General features: G+C 51.9%; 1 pseudogene; it reads left to right on the top strand.

Annotated features, from left to right (window-relative positions):
* Positions 1 to 395: 395 nt before the first annotated feature.
* The window catches only part of LOC123060515 (serine/threonine-protein phosphatase 6 regulatory ankyrin repeat subunit A-like), a 28,707-nt pseudogene continuing 12,101 nt past the window's right edge, over positions 396 to 17,001 (top strand).

The raw sequence follows: 17,001 nt of genomic DNA, 5'->3' as shown, positions 1-17,001 counted from the left end.
GAACTCCCCTATGCTATGTTTGAACACCGGTGGTCTATGTTTAAGCGTGAACTACAAATTTGAATATGCGGTATCAGTATGAAGGATCTATTCTGACTAAGCGTCCGGCATCCTGCAAAAATCATTTCGGTGATACCGTAAATGAGTTTTGCGGGATGGCCGGTTGCGGGGTCTGCTGGGGTTACTCTAAGGTTGGGTCTGTGGCGGTAAAATGTTTCACGGCGCTGGCGAGGGAACGCTGAAGACCGTAATAGCCACTCGCCTTTGAAACAAGATCCAAATATTGTCGAAGCAACATCGGGTAGAGATCCACCCCACGCAGCAGAGAGTTGGATTCTCGATATAAAACAAACACTCCCGTTCCTAGAAAAGGGCTCGGTGCAGCGCATAGATCGCATACGTCGTTTTATGGTGCGATCCTTCCACGACGACTAATCCAACGGCCTGCTGCTGTTTGGCCTTCGGCATGGACGTTCAAGCACCAATACGCAAAGGCCCTCAGCCCCTCACCCGAGTCCAGGCCAAAGCCAAAGCCCCAACTCCTCCGCACCGCACCGCAGTCCGCAGGGTTCTTCATCGCCGCCTCCGGAAGCTTCCATCCCGCGAGCGGGCAGGCTAGATCGCCGGGGCTGAGCCATGGCTCAGCCGTTCGTCTACTGCCCCGACGATGCCCGTACGTCGACTCTAGCCCCTGATTCCTCGCTCCCGCGTTCGTTCCCCTCTGCCTGACCCCGGCTTCGTTTCTAATGGCGATCGTGCGCGCGCGCGTGCAGTTATGAAGGATCTAATGAACGCGGCAATCGATGGCAACCTTGGTCTCCTCAAGGTTAGCCCCTTCCTCTTTCCCACCGCGTCGATTCTTCTGCTTTTTCCTCACTTCGATCGAGGTTGCCACGCGATTTTGTTTTGGTCCATGTTGATGCGACGCTCAGTTATCTTCATATAAGCTGTCATACAAACATAGTTCTGGTCGAATGTTTTACTTGTAACAGTTTGCTATCCAGTAACGAATGTAATGCTTTTCCATAGGGAAAGGTGTGGCTACTCCCGGGAGTACTCACTCCCCTTATCCCCACCATTGAGTTCCATCGAGATTTGTGTGCTGGCGTGACCTGTGGCAGACCTTTTTCAGGTTTGTTTGTTCTAATTACCAGTGCTTTGTCTCACAACATCTGTCTGGTGCTCGTGCTAGGTAGTAGGCTGTAGGTCATGTGCAAGCTCACGGGTAGGACAGAGCTACTCACGGGAAGTGCTACCCTAAAATCAAAACACGAACTCCCTTCTCCTTCTTTTCAGTTTTCAGTTTTGACTCTCTCTCTCTCTCTCTCTCTCTCGATTTTTTACAAGCAACGTCCGGAAAACCTTTGCTTGCGGCGTGATCTCTCTCCTCACTCTCTATCTTTGTTTTTCTCACTCCCAGGTGTTGTTTGCCATGGAAGAGGGATTTGAACTGAACCTGCTGAGTGGTGGTGAGAATCTGTTGACACGTAATATTTATTTAGTTTTATATGTTACTGTGAGAAGCTTGCAGGAAACGGCTGGTCAATATGACCGGAGACGGTGTCCCTCGGCGCGACTTTGTATGCAAGACTGCCTGCACAACACTGTTGGCTGATTCCCTGGTGCAGATGAACAGTGCTCTGATTAATTCACGTAGTCTGCAAATCACAACATAGTGCCAGGCTCTCGCTCGGATCTCAAGGAACAGGAACATGCTCCAAACGGTGCAGATAACGGGGAGTACTACACCCGGGAGTAGAAAGGCCACTCTCTTTTCCATACTCATCAACACTAGTATTTTTTTGATGGCAACCATGAGTCCATGACATGCAGTTTTAGGACCAACCGTCGCACTCACATAACTAGATCGTTTGAAGTGCACTGCTCAGCAGACACATACATAGATCAGCTGAAAAATCATGGTATAAACGTGACAACTTTCGATGAAACGGTCTAACTGTTCACCACATCACAATTTATAGTGAAGAAGTACTCTAAACCGTTGTGTTTTGTCATGTATTTTCAGTTTTTCACTGGATGGCTGTCCAGCAATGCTTCAGATTGGTCCCTTGAGCTTCATGAAGTAGTTGTCCATTTCGCATGCTTGCTTCTTTTCTTTTGGTCTTCTATCTTGTTAATTGGTCTACTTATTTCTATAATGTGATTATGCTTACTTTTGGGGAAGGTGTTATAAAGAATCTTACCAAAGGAAAGGGTGACCCATCGGCGATTTTTTCTTTCAACATCAAAGGATATTCTGTGTTGCACACGGCGGCATGTTTTGCACAACTGGAGGTTTGCAAGTATTTGGTGGAGGAGCTTAATGGAGATGTAAATGCTCCTGGATATGGAACTGGTGCTCTAGCAGGTCTTCATCTATCCCTTTCTTCATTTTTAAAACTGGTGGCTGCCATGTCAATGATTGCTAGCATGACATCTATGATTGCGCTGACAATGTGTGTGTTATCACAGCTGCAACTCCATTTATGTTGTCAGCCTCGTCTGATGATGTTGCTACAGTCAAGTATTTTCTTGATCATGATGGTGATATATTAAAGCAGATGACAAAGGACGCAGAGTTCTCCACCATGTTGTGGCTGCAGGTTCTTCTCCCTGACACACACACACGATTTCTCGAAGATGGTTATTTTTACTAAGATTTTTTTAGAACGAAGACGTCAGATGCGTCCGGCTTTAAATTAATAAAGCCCCAACGGCAGGGTAACACACCAATCAGTCTTAAAACAACCAAAAGCCACATCGGCCCACGGCACAAAGTTCGGACGGAGCTTAAGAAGCTACTATCGCATTACAAGGCATAACCCGTACAGAGCGCGCAGGCTCGTCAAGCACTCAAAAGAGACTACGGAGACCACCGTAGTCACGGCTCCCTAGCCAACGCGTACACTTGCAGGATTAGTTGTTGAGCGATCTTGATCAAATCAGCATCCTTGCGCCTCTTCAACAGACTCCACTGCTGCAAAAGGAGATTGCATTTGAAGATGATATTAGCCGGATGCGTTGGGAAACTGCCCTCGATCGTGAATTTATTTCCTAGTTAGGCACATGGACCAAAGAAGTGCCCCAACACAACTCCACACCACCCGTTTCGTTGGGCCTTGCAACGCGTCTAAAATGAGAATAAGCTCGGCAGCCGGGCGGGGGTCCCAATGGACACCAGCCGCCGACCGCACTGCGCTCCACGCAAACCGCACTAAGGGGCACCGAAAGAACACGTGGTTCGCATCCTCTGGGTCCCCACACAACGCACATGGACCATTGGCCGGACCATTGCGTTTGGCCACGTTCAGGGAGGTGGGCAACTTATCATGGAACATTTGCCAAAGAAATAGTTTGATCTTCAGTGGCAACCGCGCTTTTCCATAACCCTGCAACCAAAAGCTGCGACGGCCCCCGGCACAGCTTTCGGTATAAAGAGTTAACCGAGAACTTCCCGGAGCTGGTGAGCGCCCAGCTCACCGAGTCCGGTCGGTCCGAAAGGTCCACCTGATCGATCAACTGTAGCAACGCCACGAGGCTGACCTGCTCTTGCCCCAGGAGTTCACGTTTGAACTGAATCTCCGGTGGAGTTGATCGCAGCGCATCGACCACCGACATGCCTGGATCCACAGCAATGTCGTACAGATCGCGGAATTCCTCCCATAAGGGGCGGGTTCCTATCCAAAGATCTGTCCAGAAACGGGATGATCGACCGTCTCCAATCGAGAATTTAGCGCCCAAGGCAAAGGCCGACTTGATCGTCTGGAGATCATTCCAGAAAGGCGAGCCCCTAGCCCTACCCTCAAAGAGATTCTCGTTAGGGAAGTACTTGGCCCTAAGGAGATCAACCCACAGACCAGAAGCCCCCTGGACAATTTTCCAGATCCACTTACACATCATAGTGATGTTAAGCAGTCTCTAGTTGGTGATCCCAAGGCCCCCCAAGTCCTTGGGTCGACACACCCAGGCCCATTTAACCATATGGTATTTACGATTCGGGCTAGTTCCTTCCCAAAAGAACTTAGCGCGGGGTGTGTCAAACTTTGCATCCACCCCTTCTGCAAGCAAAAATAGGCCCATAGCAAACATTGGCAAGGATGAGAGACTTGAGTTCGTGAGAAGTAGCCTGGCCGCTTTTGAAAGGAGTTTACCCCTCCAAGGACACACCCTTCCCCTCACCTTAGCACATAGGGGTTCCCAATCCTCTATCGTAGGCCTTTTGGTGTCAACTGGGAGGTCGAGGTATGTAAACAGGAATTTGCCCACTTTGCAATTGAGCAAATCAGCTATGCGCCTGCCCTCCTCCGGCTCAACCCCCATCGTGAGCACCTCGCATTTGTGGAAATTTATTTTGAACCCCGACATGAGCTCAAAACAAAGAAGAATCGCCTTAACCGACGCAATGCTGTGGTGGTCTGGGCAAAACAAAAGCAGCGTGTCATCTGCGTATTGTAGATGCGTCACTCCCCCTGGAATGAGGTGGCCTACCAACCCTTGGATGTGGCCAGCCGCGGCCGCTTTCTGGAGCATAGCGGACAATGCATCCACAACAAAAATTGAACAGGAGCGGGGACATCGGGTCCCCCTGCCTGAGTCCGCGTTTGTTCCGGAAGAAATGCCCTATTTCTTCGTTCATCGAAACTGCAGTTTGGCCTCCCGACACCAATTGCATAATTCGGTGTACCCAAACAGCGAAAAAGCCTCTACTAGTAAGCACCTGCCGCAGGAAATCCCAATTCACGCGGTCATACGCTTTTTCGAAATCAAGTTTTAACAACTCCGCCGATTCCATTATGCACTTAAGTTCATGCATAATCTCTTGAAGGGCGAGCGGACCCTCTAAAATGTTGCGACCGTGAATGAAAGCAGATTGGTTTCGATTAATCGAGCGGTGAGCGATCGGTCCTAGACTAGTGGCGCACGCTTTTGCACAAATTTTAAAAGGCATGTTAATAAGCGCAATCGGCCGGAATTGTCTAATGTTGTCTGCCCCTTAAACCTTCGGGATGAGCGTTAAGACTCCAAAATAGAGGCGCGCTATGTCAACAATTCCACGCATGAAACTGTTGCAAATCTCGAAGATTGGGTCCCTAAGGAGAGGCCAGAAGCGCTTGAACATAGCCACCGGCCACCCGTCTGGGCCCGGAGCCGTGTCCACTTTCATACCGAGAAGAGCGGCGTGAATTTCTTCTGGCAGGAACGTGAGCCCCAGCGCGTCGTTCTCACAGTCCAACACTCATTGTGAGTCCTCCCAAATGTCCGCATGAAGGCCCGCCCCCTGGGCCTCACACGTGCCCATCAAATTGATGTAGAACTCATAAATGTGTTGGGAGATGTCCTCTTGTCGCAACAGGAGCCCTTGCTCTGATTGCAACCTTAGGATGGAGCATTTCCAACGACGCCCATTAGCATAAGCGTGGAAATACTTAGTGTTGGCGTCGCCCTTCAGTATCCACTTCAGACCACTTCGTCGGCGCCAATATTCTTCCTAAAGCGCGAAGTGATGCTTCGACCTGAGCCTCCAGATCATAGCGATGAGCCCATTCCTGCTCCGAAAAGGCCCGAGCATCAGCCATAACGTCAATCCTTGCGATTTCCGCTAGGATCGCGGCTCGGTGCTCTTTGTCGCTCCTCCCTAGGTTTGCACCCCATCCCTTGAGGCTAGCCCTGAGCCGACCCCCAACTGCGTTCCAAAACTCCATCGGGCCCCACCAGTCGAATTAACGCATGCCCACCATTTCTCCCTGAAAATCTCCTCGAAGCCTGGTACTTCGAACTAGGCTGTTTCGAAGAAGAAGCGTGAGCTGCGGCGCCTCCGTTCCTCCCCCGAGGAATAGACGAGCGGTACGTGGTCAGAGCCTATGCGTGTCTCCGTGACCAATGTACAGAGAGGGAAGCCCATTTCCCACTCCGACGACATGAACACCCTATCCAGCACTGATCGAACCGGATCAAGTTGTTTGTTAGTCCATGTGAATCTCGCGCTCGACTTGGCCACCTCCCTTAGGGCCATGGACGCAATGGCGGTGTTAAACATAGCCATCCTAGGCCAGTTTATGTTGCTATTGTTCTTATCGGCTCCCGATCTGATATGGTTGAAATCTCCACCCACCAGTACAGGGAGCGCGGCTGCGATCACCGTGGTGACTTTAGCCTGGAGTTCCCCCAAGAACTCCACCGAACGGGAGTGATTGGCCGGTCCGTAGACTTGTATGACTACTAACTCGCGAAGCGAGGCACGAACGCGAAAATGTGTTGCGATAAAAAATGAACCTACATCCCAAGCGATAATATCGTATAAGGCTCGGCTCAAGCCCAGCAGCATGCCACCTGAGTGCCCTACAGCAGGTACATGCTGCCACTCGAAGCGCTCCAGAGGATCAAGCGCAAGCAGATCGTGGTAACGAAAGTCCGCCTTGATCGTCTCATGTAGCCCTACTATATCGACGTCTTCTTTGCGCATGTATTCTTTAAGTTGAGTGCGCCATCCCGCATGGCCGAAACCACGGGTATTCTAGAACAAGGCTCGCATCTAAATCACGCGATTACGAAGCCGGACACCCCTGGAGGTGACCGCTTTTGCCACTCGCCTCGTCTTGCCCCTGCAAGGCGTGGGAGAGGGGGCAACCCCTGTTGCCTGTCACCCTTCATCGGGCACAAAGAGCGCCACGGAGTCCCCTCCCTCGGGTACCCGTCTGCTCAGCACGCTCTATAGCGGTTGCCGACAGCGCTGCCTGCGCCATCTCCTTAGTGCGCACAAGTGAAATTATCTCTCTAACCCCTCCTACGCAAGAGGGATCCACTCCGCTCGCATCCAGCACCTCATGCAAATGATCGTCCGAAAAGGCATCAAGAACCGTAAACCGGGGAGTGGGTTACCTGAGATCTCCATGTTCTTCTGAGCTTGGAGGAGTTGCGCCCGCTGCAGCGACGCCATGTTACCCTTGGCCCCCTTGGAACGCGAGCTGGTACGCACCGGCGCCGCCGGCACCGTCTTGGAGCGCTTGGCCTTTGAGATCATCACCGTCTTGGAGGCTTCCTGCAGCAGCGGGTCAACTGGGATTGGCGCCGTCGGGGCCGCCAGCGCCATGACCGACTGCCTTGGAGTGAGAGGCTCCCCCAGCGTCTCCATCGCGCGCACCGCCTCCACCCAGACCTTGCGCACCGCCGTCTTCTTCATTGGCTTCACCGAGCCGCTGAGAGTGGAGCCGCGGCCACCAGAAGCAGGAGACCCGGCCGGGCGAGGGCGCGAGGGGGCGGGGGAGAGGTCGAGCGGGGACAAACCACCCCCCGCACCCGCAGCCACCATGGGAGGAGAGGAGACCGACCCCAAGTTTGACCCATATTGGTTGGGGATCGAGATCGTCACCCCAACCGAGCCCCCAGCCTCAGCCGCTCGCACCATCGTTGCCACTTCCACCTGAGCAACAGGGCCCGGCGCGGAGATCCCAAGCTTATCCCACGCCGCCGTGTCGACGGAGTCATCCTCCTCCATGCTTGCATCTTGCTCGTGATCCTTGTCCTTGCGCTTGTCCTTGTCCTGATCATCGGGCCCTCGACCGCTGGGAGGAGGCGGAGGAGGTGGGAGGGCAGGAGCCGCCTGGCGAGACTCCAACTCCGGCTCGAGCTTGATGTTGTACCCTTCCCCATTGAACCAGATCTGCACGGAGCCGCGGAGCTTGGCCGGCACACGGCACACGAAACGCATGCGCACCGGGCCCGAGCGGATCAGGGACAGCTCATCCACCACCAAGGGCCGCCCGATCATGGTCATGGCCGCCATCAGATGCTCCGTGCGCCGCTGCTTCGGGGGGATGCCCCACATCTTCACCCATACTTCCGACATCGACAGCGCCTTGGGCTCGGCGAGGACCGCATCACAAATGTTCGTTGTGATGTTGTTGATGGGAAGAAACAGCTTGCCACTGCGCGTCGCCATCCTCAGCAAGGCCGGATCTGGGAACGCCACAGAGAAGCAATCCACATCGAACGAGGCCACCTGCCAGTCCCACTCCCCCTCGTAGAGGTGGGAGAGCTCCGCCTCCAGGATTTCCTTCGACAGAACGCCGGGCGCAGCCGACACCAGAGCGCGTTGGCCCCCAGCAGATCCAACGCCCCCGCATCCGCCTCCTCGGGGTACGGCAAGCAGAAGAAGCCGCCCCCGGCGAAGGCATGACCCATGGTATGGAGCACCAGCTGCTTGCCACGCGTAGGGCAGTACGCCGACGCATGGCCCTCCATGCTGCAGAGCTGCTGGAAGGCACACTCGTTCTGATAATGGCCCGTGCGCCCTCATCTGAAGCACTCCGGCCCCGCCGTCTCCTCGACAGAGATTGGCTCCGCCGCCGTGCCCTTGGAGGAGGAGGGCTTGGAGGCCGCCTTCATCGCCGGCTTGTGTTTCTTCATCTTCGGCTTGTTGAACGGGTCACCGACGCGGTCGCCGTAGTGGGGATGGAGCGATTCCTTGCGCTTGAGCTCCAGCCCCTTCTTCTTGTACTCCTCCTTCCTTTTCTTCTTCCGCTCCTGCTCCTTGAGACACTAGGGAGGAGGAGGCCCCCACCCTCCCTCCTCGCCGGCATGCTCCGCCGCCCGCACCTTCGCTTGCTCGCGCAGATCTCGCTCACGCCGCCGTTCCGCCTCCGGATCCGGCTCCGCCCGCTTGTCCGACCGCCGATCCGCCTTGGATCCCATGGCGACGACCTCTACGAAGGAGCGATCTAGGGGTGGGGGAGGGGAAAGGGGGGAGAGAGAGCATGCGACACTGCCGAAGCGCCGCACCTCAGCTGGAGTGGCTGGAAACCCTAGAGCGCAGTCAGTGGCGCCCCAGCGGATCCAAAGCCACTTAAGTACTGGCCGCTCCACTGAAGAGGTGGGCCTGGGCCTCGCTGGGCAGCCCACGACCACCCGCATCTCTTCCGCCTCTGCACAGCTACCCTGGGCCGCGCACGACACAGTTGGGCCCGACCGGCCTGAGTCCTGGGACTGGCCCACTAGCCCAGCCCCACCAACCTCGCCAACCCTAGGCCAGGTCTCAAGCGGCTCCGCCTCCGCTGTCGGCGCCACCCCACGCAGTGGTTCCGACGCCGGCGCCGGCGCCAAGGCCGGCAAGGGTGCGGCAGCCGCCATCACGGCAGGCACGACCACGTCATCCCTCCGCAATGAACGGGCGCGCGACGCCTCCGCCACGCGCTTCGCCGGAGCCCGCCCCGACACCCCTGGTCTGCGGGCACCACGGCCGCCCGGCGCGAAAGCACAGCGCCGCCCAGCTTTGAGAGAGCCCCCAAGCTCCTCCGCCAGGGCCATGAGCGCGCCGACCGTCGGCCGTGTCCCTTCTCCACGACGACCGTCACAGACGCCGCAGCCATCTGCATCCTCCGCCTCTGAATCCTCGTCGTCACTTACCTCCGCCAGTGCCCAGAAACAGCTCCCCTCCCAGCGCGGAGACACCACCGCGCCCGAAGCCACCACCGGGGACGCGCGCGCCGACCGCCCCGACGACCACACCTCCGACCAGCCCTCTGACTCGCCTGGCACACTGGGGCGTGCCGCGTCGCCTACCCCATCGCCATCCGAGTCGCCAGTCCGTACTGGAGCCGTTGGAGCCGTTGGCGCGTCGCCTACCCCATTTACTAGTAGTTATTTACTCTACTACTCTGGTACACTATGTTTAATTATTGTGGCAGAACATGAGTTATGGGATCATTTTGTTTACAACAGGATGCTGCAAGGTGACAGAGTTCCTCCTTTCAAAAGGAGTTCCAGTCGATATAAACTATGGCCGTGGAACACCAGCATTTGTGGCTGCTTCAAATGGGAAGGATAACACACTGAAGATTTTGTTGGATCACAACGCAAATGTATATGGCCTTCACTTTTTTTATTTCTCTTGATTCAGAGTTAATTTGCACATATGCCAGGATTAGGATTGGATGGTCCACATACCCCCCCCCCCCAAACCACCAGACACACGAGTAGATCATTATCAAGATTTTAAATTAGTATATCCTTTTCATCTCAGAATAAAATCTTGAGTTTGTCATGTCATCTGCGTTTATTAATGCACAATACCCGTCTTTCAGCCTAATATCATTGTCACCAGTTTGGGAAGTCCGTTGTTTATGGCTCTTACTCAGCGTTCACTCAAATGCATGGAGACACTCGTTGAGGTGAGAATTCTCGGGATTATTTGTCCATTCTTGTGTTGTAATTTTGCTTTGCTTAGTCTACCATCTCTATACTCTCTGATATACATGGAGATACCACCATTAACATTCTATTGAATAATTTGATATACATGGAGATACCACCATTAACATTCTATTGAATAATTCCTTTTCACAGGCTGGTGCCGATATTAACTGCAAGGGTTGCGCCATGTCTCCATTGGTATATGCTACAATGCGAGAAGGTTGTACCAACTTCATTCGGTTTCTGTTGAAGGCTGGAGCAGATCCTAATATCCCCGATGATGTATGGTTTGTATTTTTTTTCTATGTATTTTGTTGACTGTATCACCATACTCCATTAAAGCTTCTAGGGATACCATTATGCAACTCCTCTTATCATGTTGGTGAGCTGTTTTGGGAATGAATTTAGGTTGCTTTGTGTCGTTGACTATGTCTATTCTCTTCCATCATATAACATTATAAAAATGTTGCTACTTGCTTGTATCCAACAAGTTTGCAACATATATCAGTATTTTCTTCCCTTTTGAAAGAAGGTCATATCATGCATAATTTGACAGCTGATGAGCTACTGAGTTCTCACCATTCTGGGTAGCAACATTTCTCAAATGTATTCATGCAATAAACAATAAAATAAATTGATTTTTTTAGTTAAGTTCATGTTCTTCATCCCTATTGTTAGTATTCATTAGGATTCTTACATTGATTATACTTACATCTTGTTCATGTTATTTTTCTATATTTTAAATAGTTCCTTTCTTGAATGACGTTCTTACTTTTTGAAATAATTGTTACCTTTTCTTCTGTTGGTCAGTTGGGTAGGTTGCCGGTAGTGCTTGCTGCAATACGTGATTGCATGGAAGAGGTTGAAATGTTGTTTCCTTTAACTTCCCCAATTCCAAATGTCCCAAACTGGAGTGTTGAGGGAGTAGTTTCTCATGCAAAAATTGAAGATAAGAAGCCAATGGTATGTTGTGTCTGTTCTGATGTTGTTTTAGTATTGGGTACTGTTTGAAAGCTAAACCTTTATTTTGTTCTTCAGTTCTAAATTTAGTATCCATTAATGTTATTATAAGTTGTGGTCAACTGGTCATTATATGCATGGCACCATATGTACATTGATAGAACCATGACTTATTTATTGGAGTAACCTTAGGTCCTCCTGTTGGATAATCAGCAACTGGTTTCACTGAGGGCCAAAGGCCAATACATATATATGTGTATCAAAGTGCAAGAAACCCCTTATACAATGGGGATATACAGAAAGTGGTCTATACACATCTAACACCCCCCCTCCTCAAACTCATGGTGGGTCAACAACACTGAGTTTGAAGAGAAAAAGCCATGTTGCGCTCAAGTTTGTGCCTTCGTGAAGAAATCCGCCAACTGTAACTCAGAAGGCACATAGTGAAGAGCGAGAGTCTGATCCTGCACAGCAGCATGCACAAAGTGGGCATCCACATCGATGTGCTTGGTGAGCTCATGCTTCACCGGGTCACGTGCAATACTGATAGCACTAGTGCTATCTCATGGTAAGGGAGTCGAGGTAGTAGCAGACACACCAAAATCCTCAAGTAACCACCGTAACCAGATCACCTCAGCCGTCAACATAGTCATTGCTCGCAACTCGGCCTCTGTACTCAAGCGAGAGACTGCAGTCTATTTCTTTGTCTTCCAGGAAATAAGAGAGACACCAAGAAAGACACAGTAAGCGGACAACGAGCGTTGATCAGAGGGATCACTGGCCCAAGTGGCATCAGAGTAGGCCTGGAGTTTGAGAGAGCTGGAGCGGGGAAAGAAAAGACGATGAGAGATCGTGCCACGAAGATATGTAGAACACGGAGGAGATGACTATAGTGGACAAAGGTGGGGGCTAAAACAAACTGACCGAGGATGTGGATAGGATAGGAGATGTCAGGACGCGTAACAGCAAGATAGACAAGGCTCTCAACGAGGTGGCGGTAGCGAGTGGGATTGGGCAGAGGGTCACCGTTAGAAGCACGAAGCTGAACGTTGAGCTCCATAGGAGTCACAACAGTGCGCTCATCACCAAGAGCGGCGCGAGCAAGAAGATCCTGAATATATTTCTCCTAGGAGATGTAGAAGCCATCAGAGATGGAAGAAATCTCAATCCCAAGAAAATAACGAAGTGGACCAAGGTCAGACATGAGGAACTGGTCGCGAAGGCGAGCCTTAACAAAGGCAATGTAGTTAGAGTCGTCATCAGTGATGATCATGTCATCAACATATAGAAGGAGAAGAGTCCGACCACGAGGAGACGTGTGAACAAACAAAGTGGGATCATGATCATTGGGCGAGAAGCCAGCAGCAGTCACTACAGAGGCGAAACGCTCGAACCAGACGTGAGGGGCTTGTTTAAGACCATAGAGGAAGCGTCGAAGGCGGTAGACCATACCATTAAGAGCGTAGTACCCCGGGGGTGGCTGCATGTAGACCTCCTCATGCAGCTCACCATTGAGAAAAGCGTTCTGGACATCAAGTTGAGAAACATACCAATGACGAACAGAAGCCACGTCAAGGAGAGTGCGGACAGTGGTCATGTGTGCCACGGGACCAAAAGTCTCATCATAATCACGACCCTCCTCCTGCTGAAAACCATGAGCTACAAGACGAGCTTTGTAGCGCTCAAGAGAACCATCGGAGCAAGTCTTAATCTTATAGACCCACTTGCAGGTGATGGGATGAACAGCGGAAGGCAGGGAAACCAAATCCCATGTGCCAGAGCACTCAAGGGCAGCAAGCTCCTCAGCTATTGCAAGCTGCCATTCAGGCTGAGTCATGGCAGCCCGATAGGAAGTGGGCTCAGCAACGACAGAGAGACCGTACCGGTCATGAGAGTAGTGATCAGATGGGGGCGAGGCCGAGCACGAAGGTTATGAACAAGAGGAGGCGTGAGAGGGGGCGCTCCAGAAGTGGATGGCGTGGCAGTAGAAGCATCCTCAACACGAGGGCGGCGAGTGTAGTGGAGAGGGAAGGGAGAGAGTGGGTGAGAGACTGGTGATGATGGGGGAGAGGTGGAGGAGGAGGATGGAGAGGAGGATGTAGGTGAAGGTGTTGTCGATGGGGAATGAGGAGTGAGATGTGCCAGAGGGAGGGGAGAGACATAAGGCACATAGGAGGACGTGTCAAGAAGAAGAAGAAAGGAAATATCATCCACAGAGAAGTGTGAAGAGGAAGGACGCAGATAGTAGGAACGAGACTCATCAAAAGTCACATCATGCGAAATGCGCAGCCGGCGACCAACAGGATCCCAACATCAATAGCCCTTGTGCTCATCACTGTAACCAAGAAAAACACACTCAACCGACTAAGCAGTCAGTTTGGCGCGTTCTCGTGGGCAAGAAGGACATAGCACACACATCCAAGCATACAAAGAGCGGAGTAGTCAGGAGAGCGACCAGAGAGACGCTTCATAGGGATACCACCCTGCAAGGCAGCCGATGGTTGAATGTTGATAAGATAGGTGGATGCAGACACGGTCTAAGCCCAAAAGTGTGGTGGAAGAGAGGCAGCGGTCATGAGCGCATGAGCCGTCTCGAGCAGATGACAATGCTTACGTTCTGCAACTCCATTATGAGCATGAGCACCCGGACAAAAGAACTGGGCAATAAAACCACACAACATCTGGGAGATATACTCTCCAGCGGAGTCTGCACGAAAAGTACGAATGGGCATGGAAAACTGAGTGTGAACCATGGCAGCAAAACACTTGTATATAGAAAGAACCTCGCTATGAGATTTCATAAAGTAGAGCCAAGTGTAGCGAGAGAAATCATCAATAGATAGAACATAGTAGCGATGACCACCTTTTGAATCAAAGGGAGCGGGACCCCAAACATCAGAATGAACTAAGTCAAAAGGACGTTGAGATACCGACTCACTGGTGAGATAAGGTAGTTGGGTTTGCTTGCCAAGTCTACAACCATTACAATGTAACGAAACATCTCCAGAAACAGACCCTAAAAGGCCCTGACGCACTAATGATAACAAGCGAGAGCCACAGATGTGACCAAGGCGATGATGCCACTGCTGGAAGGACGCGGACGAGGAGGCAGCAAGAGCATGGGAACTGGCAGAAGTGGTGGCAGCGGGAGGAACACACAGCCAGTCAACCTCCCAAAGGCCCTCTAACTCACGGTGCCGAGGGCCAGCACCAACCAAAGCCTTGGTGCGACGATCCTGAATAGAGCAAGAGTCGGTATCAAGAATGACACGACAACCAGAATCAGTAAGTTGGGCAGCGGAAAAACAGTTCATTGTAAGACGGGGAATGTGTGAAACACTAGGAATAGAAAAGGACGGAGTAGAAAGAGTGCCATGACTAGCAACAGGAAGAGGTGTGCCATCGGCGGTGAGAACATTAACAGGCGAATCAAGAGGTCGGAGAGAAGACAACACGGAAGAATCAGAAGACATATGAAAGGAAGCTCTAGAATCCAGAACCCACGAAGATGTACCTGACTGTGTAGATGTCGGCGGTGGTGGAGGGGTGGATGAAGTCACAGCGGCAGCGGAACCAGTCGACAAGGAGCTGGAGGAAGCAAGTAGACACTTGAGCCGTACAATGTCCTGGTATGTGAGTGACGGAGTCGAGGAAGACGCGGGAGTCCCACTGGAATAGGAGCGCCTCTGGTCTCGCTTCTTCTGGCGACAATCGGACTCTGGGTGACCTGGCTGAGAGCAGTAACCACAGAAGGTGTCACAGCGCAACGTGCCCTTCTCAGCATAAGGAGGGCGACCCACCCCCTGAAGGAGTAGGCAGGAGCGGTGGAGCGGTGAGGCGAGCAGACAACACAGGAGCTCGGGCAGCCAACACTGACGGAACCGCGAGCAAACCAGCGAGCAAAGGCGGGTCTCCTCAGCACGAAGCTCGGCAAGCACCTCCGAGATAGGAACACGCCCATGAGCAAGCAAGTGAGCACATTGAGGCTCGAACTCAGAATGGAGACGAGATAGGAACTCATGGACCCGCTGAAACTCCAAATCGAACCGCGTAGTCTGACAGCAACGACAAGTCCCACAAACAACTGTCCAAAGAGAGTCAAGCTGGCGTCAGATGGAAGAGCACTGTGAATAGAACTCATCAACAGAAGAATCGCCTTGCTGGAGTGCGTGCTCCTGACGCACCACAGACAGGTAGAGAGCATCACCAGAGGGCTGATAACGCTGACAGAGATAAGATCACATCGCCGCAACTATGCCAAGTCCCATGAACTTTGAAGCAAATTAAGGGAGGACACTCGCAGTGAGAACAACAACAGCACGAGCATCATCATTGCACCATTGAGTGTAAGCAGACATATCATTGCGGTACATAGAAAGATCATCTGAATAAGCTAATACATGCTAGTCATAAGCATCAACTGCAGCATCATCGAGAGCCTTGGCTGCATCCCGGTCAGCATGAGAAGCATAAACAGCAAGTACCGGCGACACCGGTGGGGTTGGGGCCACTGGCACAATAGGGCATGGCGGACATGGGACCTCGCCAAAGAGAATACCCCACAGAAGAAGACCACGCATATGGATGCGCATAAAGCCCACAAACTCAGCGTAGTTGGTGCCATCAAAGATCACCGAACACCGAGGAACAACGACATTGCCTGAAGAAGACATGCGAGCTCTCTCTCTCTCTCTTTCTTTTTTGAGTCAACTGACGCAGAGACCCGATCTGGATCGAGAGAAGCGAGCAGGAGCGCTCTCTCTCACGCGCGAGGCAGGATCGAGAGGGACTCAGCATAGTTGGTGCCATCAAAGATCACCGAACACCGAGGAACATCGACATAGCCTGAAGAAGACATGACGAGCTCTCTCTTTCTTTTTTGAAGTCAACTGACATAGAGACCTGATCTGGATCGAGAGAAGCGAGCAGGAGCGCTCTCGCTCACGCGCGAGGCAGGATCGAGAGGGACGGGCGTCCAACCCGATCTGGATCAAGAGCCTGGGCTACGGGCCAGAAGCAGCGAGCCTCGGTAGCGCCAAACTGAGGCGGGGCCAAAACAGGGCAGCGGCCGGACAGGGCAGGCCGAACTGGGTGGCTGTCGAACGAGGCGGCTGCCGGACAAGACGGCGGCGGCAGCAGGTAGGAGGAGCCGGACGGGAAGGCGTCCTGCTGGAGAAGCAGCAGAGCCGGGCCGGAGATGCAGCGGCCGGACAGCCGGAGACAAGCAGGCTAGTAACGAGGCGCATGGAGTTGCATCGCGCAGGAGGAAGGGGCTAGCCTAGCATCTGATACCATGTTGGATCATCAGCAACTGGTTTCACTGAGGGTCAAAGGTCAATACATATACATATGTGTTAAAGTGCAAGAAACCCCTTATACAATGAGGATATACAGAAAGTGGACTATACACATCTAACACTCCCAACTTGGGACCATAAAGATAGTTTTTTTTACTCCTGACTAGCCTAGAAAACCTAACTATAATTTAATTAGAAGGGTAATATGATCATACTGAGAGTGAATATACATCATGAACCATGTGTGGTACGCACTATGAACTATAGTTTAATGGAACATTATATAAACAAACCCTAGATTGCAATGAATAAAAAATGATATCCAAACTAGGTGAAAATCATAAAGTAAAAGAGTTCTTCTGCTTCCAAGCTTCAAAAGTGCAAACACCTGACACCTCATAAGATCGACTCTTAAAATAGGATAATTGCAGTGCCCTTTGCACAATGATATTTGCATGTAAATTTTAGGCAAGTCTTAGTTCTGTTAGCTATCATAAGCATATGTTGTGTAGAGAATAGTTGGATGCTCCCTGATACGGGAATGCTTAGATATGGC

This window comes from Triticum aestivum, chromosome 3A (assembly GCF_018294505.1).
Source record: "Triticum aestivum cultivar Chinese Spring chromosome 3A, IWGSC CS RefSeq v2.1, whole genome shotgun sequence".
NCBI classification, from domain to species: Eukaryota; Viridiplantae; Streptophyta; class Magnoliopsida; order Poales; family Poaceae; genus Triticum; species Triticum aestivum.
This window is presented reverse-complemented; position numbering and strand designations above follow the sequence as displayed.